This window comes from Pteropus alecto, unplaced genomic scaffold, assembly GCF_000325575.1.
Source record: "Pteropus alecto unplaced genomic scaffold, ASM32557v1 scaffold3, whole genome shotgun sequence".
NCBI classification, from domain to species: Eukaryota; Metazoa; Chordata; class Mammalia; order Chiroptera; family Pteropodidae; genus Pteropus; species Pteropus alecto.
In genome coordinates this window covers 14,071,748-14,076,654 of record NW_006442484.1, presented here as the reverse complement: position 1 = coordinate 14,076,654, position 4,907 = coordinate 14,071,748, and positions in this window count along the sequence as shown.

The window sequence follows — 4,907 nt, the reverse complement described above, 5'->3', positions numbered from 1 at the left end:
TACATATATATATAATATACATATATAGCGTAATAGGAACTACTTCATGATTACTGGAATTGAACTCATCCTCCAGTTCATTTCTCATACATCAATCAAAATGACCTTCCAAAAAAAGAAAATCAGATCATGTCAATTTCCTGTTTAAAACCCATCAATGGTTTTATATTGCCCTTGAAATAAAATTCAAACTCCTCATTGTGGCCTACCTGGTCCAGCAAATTCCTGCTATGCAAACATAATATGCTACCGCTTTCTCCCTTGATCAGCGTGCTTAAGTAATATCTTCGATTTAGTTCTCTGAACAAAGTTTTTCTGCTGCCTTGGCCCATTGCATTGGTGGCACTCTCTCTGTGGAATACTCTTCCCCAGGCTCTTATATAGCCTACTCATTCTCATCTGCCAGGCTTCAGCTCCTGTGTCTCTTCTGTAATAGTAAAAAAACAAATGAAAGAGTTTTTTTCCTATTTCATAATCAAACATCCATATACCAACCAGGTGAGATAGAAATAGAACATTGCCAGCATTCATATCCTTCCTACCAATTAGTACTATCCTGACTTTTGTGGTGATTTTTTTGCTAATTTTTATAATTTTACTATATCTTAATTTTGCCTGTAATAAAATATCCCTAAGCAATGTAGTTCAGTGTTGCCCACCTTAAATAGAATCATATTGTATTTGTGTCTTATTTTATTCAACATTGTGCTTGTGAGATTTATCCATGCTACTATGTATAATAGTAATTCATTTATTTTATTGCTATATAATACTCCATCATATGAATATAGCACAATTTACTTATTTACTAAACTACTAATGGACATTTAGATTGCTTTTTGGGTTTTGCTGAATAAAGCTGCTATAAATATTCCTGTGCTTGTGTCCTGGTATACATTTTCTAGGTCATGTGAATTTTCTAGGTCATGGGATATGAGTGTTACTAACTTTACTGGATAATGCTAGTGTTTCCAAGTGGTTTATCAAATTATACTCCCACCAGCAGTTTATAAGAGTCTTCACTGCTCTATACACACATTGTTAACCGAAGAAGTTCAGACTGTAATAAAGAACAAAAGGCATTCATTTGAGCAAAAGAATTGCAACCTGAGTCACAGATTCACGTAGCAAATCAAACTGAGCTTCAAGGAGAAGAAAGAAATTCAGGGTTTATAAAAGCAAAAACCACAAAATGTAATTATTTTATGCAAATGAAGGATTGCTGGCTAGGTTAACAGAAATTGGTTAGTTCCAATACGCAAACAAGGGGGCAAAAACTACAAGAATGAGGTAAAGTCTGTATGTATCCACACAGCAGTTTTTGTTCTAGGATGTTTATGGTTCAAGATGTGTATGGTTAAGCCATGAGCTGAATTTAGCGGCACATTTGCAACTTAATAGCACCTCTGAGAACTGAGACGAGAGATGTGCCTAAGTCGTGCAGGCCCCACTTCCTTAATAGGCTTCTGACTATTTTAAGTGGCTCTCTTAGTAATGCTCATTCCATTTTATTAATTTTTTTATTTTCAGCACCAGAGTATCCTACTGTGATTTCAATTTGCATTTCTTTTTTTAGATTACTTTATTTTTCAATTACAATGGGCATTAAATATTATATTAGTTTCAGGTGAACAATATAGTGGTTAGACATTTATATAACTTATGAAGTGATCCCCACAATAAGTCTAATACACACCTGGCACCATATATAGTTATTACAATATAATTGACTATATTCTCTAAACTGTACTTTAATACCCATGGCTATTTTGTAACTGCTAATTTGTACTTCTTAATCTCTTTACTTTTTTCTTGCATCCTCCCAACCCCCCTCCCATCTGGCAACGATCATTTTGTTCTCTATGAGTTTGTTTGCATTTATTTTTCATTTGTTTGTTGACCATTTAAACATCCTTTTCTTTTTGAAGTGGAAAATTGAATTTTTAAATTATTTTTTGATAGGGGTGTCTGTATTTCGTTGATATTTCAAAGTTATTTATAGTTCTTCATATGAGCCTTATATTGTTTATACAGGTAGCAAATATCTTCTCCCACTCTGTGGCTTGCCTTTTCCCTTTCTTTTGCAAACTAATGCTTTATTTTATTTTATTTTATTTTATTTTATTATTGCGCCTCATTTTCTTCTGTTGCATAGTATATCTATCTATCTATTTATTTATTTATTTATTAAGTTTATTGGCGTAACATTGATTAATACAATTATATAATTTTCAGGTGTACATTTTAATTTGACATCTATATATTCTGTTGTGTGATTACCATCCAGAGTCCAGTTTCCTTCAGCTACCATATATTTGATCCCCTTTATCCACTTCACCCTCCCCCAAACCCCCTATGCAAATTAATGCTTTAAAAAGCAGACACTGAGATGGAGTTAAAAGTATAAAAGTTTTCTTGAGGAGTAACACCTGCGGGGAAAAAAAAGGGAGGTGATAGGACTGGGCAAGAATTGTCATTAGACAACAATTACAACCTGAAAATATCTCAGCCAGCCCAAAAGGGACAAAATTGTTCGATTATATGAGTCCTCCATTGGGCAGACACGATGAACTGCTTATACTACTACCTTGCTTAATTGATCATTAGCTGGGAACCACCCCAAGAAGAGAGCAATGCTTACTATCACTTCTTGCTCAGTTTGGGGCTGAGGAACCACTCCAAGAATAGCACAACAAGTTTGATGCAGCTAAAAGCTGAGACTGTCATCTAACTATACTCCTTGCAGCTGAGCAGCCAGCCATCTCTTGAAGGGAGCTCTGAGTGGCACATCTGTGTCCATCATACTCTTTTTTAAAAAATTTATTTATTTTAATTAGTTTCAAGTATACAGTACATTGGTTAGACATCTATATAGTTTGTAAAACAATCTCCCCAGTTGCTCCCTCCCTCCCCTGACCCTCCACCTAGCCAATGTATTAATGCTAACTGCATTCCCTATGCTGTGCTCCCCATCCTTGTGCATCACTCACTCTTTTAATGGAATCTTTTTGTGAACAGAAGCTTTTGATTTTAATGTGGTCCAAATTTCAATCATTTACTTTAGATTACTGTGTTTCGTATCTTGTTTAAAAAATCTTTTCCTATATTTACCCCAAAGACTTGAAAACCCATATCCAAAAAGATATTTGCACACCTATGTTTATAGCAGCATTATTCACAGTGTCCAGGACATGGAAGCAACCGAAGTGTCCTACAATAGATGATTGGCTAAAGAAGCTGTGGTACATATATACAATGGAATATTACTCAGCCATAAGAAGAGATGAAATACTGCCATTTGTGACAACATGGGTGGACTTCGAGATAATCGTGCTAAGCGAAATAAGCCAGACAGAAAAAGTTGAAAATCACATATCACTTATATGTGGAATATAAACCTAAAAGCGACAAATGAGCAGGACAAACAAACAGAGACTCATGGACATGGACTATAGGCTAGTGGTTACTAGTGGGGTGGGGGAGGAGGGAGGAGGTAGATGGGGTAAAGGGGGTCAAATAAAGCAGGTTAGGGAGAGGATGAAGTGGGAAAGGGGATCAAATATATGGTAGCTGAAAGAAACTGGACTCTGGGTGGTAAACACACAATAGAATATACAGATGTCAAATGATAATGTATACCTGAAAATTATATAATTGTATTAACCAATGTTACCCCAATAAACTTAATTTAAAAAAATCAATTAAATTAAATTAAATTTAAAAAATTTTTTCCTTAGACTGACCTTATGAAAATATTCTCTTATATTCTCTCTTAAAAGCATTTTAGTATTGCCTTTCATTTTTGGACTTGAAGTCATGAATTTGTTTCTGCATATAAGGTAAAGAGAAAATTGTTTTCCCATCTGGATACTCCATTGGCCCCACATTATTGAAAAGAACATCCTACTCCACAGATTTGTAATGCTATCCTTATTGCATATCAAATGTCCATGTATGCATGGTTGTGTTTGTGGGCTCTCTTTGCTGTTCTATTCTAATACGCTAGTCCCCCTCATCTGAAGTTTTAGTTACCCATGGTTAACGGTGGTCTGAAAAATATTAAATGGGAAATTTCAGAAATAAACAATTCATAAGTTTTCAATTGCACATTATTCTGTGTAGCATAATGAAATCTCATGCGGACCCACTCCATCCCACCCAGGAAATAAATCATCCCTTTGTCCAGTATATCCATGCTGTAGACACTACTCGCCCATTAGTCACTTAGCAGCCATCTTGCTTATCAGCTCGACTGTCTCAGGGTATCAATTATGTGTTCAAGTAACCCTTACTTTACTTAATAATGTCCCCAAAGCACTAGAGTAGAGATGCTGGCAATTTAGATATGCCAAAGAGAAGCCATGAAGTGCTTCCTTTAAATGAAAAGGTGGAAGTTCTTAAGAGGAAAAAAATTGTATGCTGGGGTTGCTAAGATCTATGGTAAGAACGAACCTACTATCCATGAAATTGTGAAAAGGGAAAAGAAATTTGTGCTTCTTTTGCTGTCACACGTCAAACTGAAAAAGTTACAGTTACAGTGTATCATAAGTGTTTAGTTAAGATGGAAAAAATATGAAATTTGTGGGTGGGAAATATGAAAAGAAAACGTATTCTTATTGACAGCAATATGTTACACCAGAAAGCATTGAGCCTATACAAAGACTTCAGCAAAGGATCCCCTAAAATGAGTGACACCAAGACGTTTATTGCAAATAAGGGATGGTTACACATATCCAGGAATAAGTTGAACTAAAAAATATAAAAGTTATTGACAAGAGAGGCCACATTTGCATAACTTTTATTGCTATAAATTCTATTTTATTATTAGTATTGTTAATCTCTTACTGTGCTTAATTTATAAATTAAGCTTTATCACAAGTATGTATGTATGGGGTAAACATAGTATA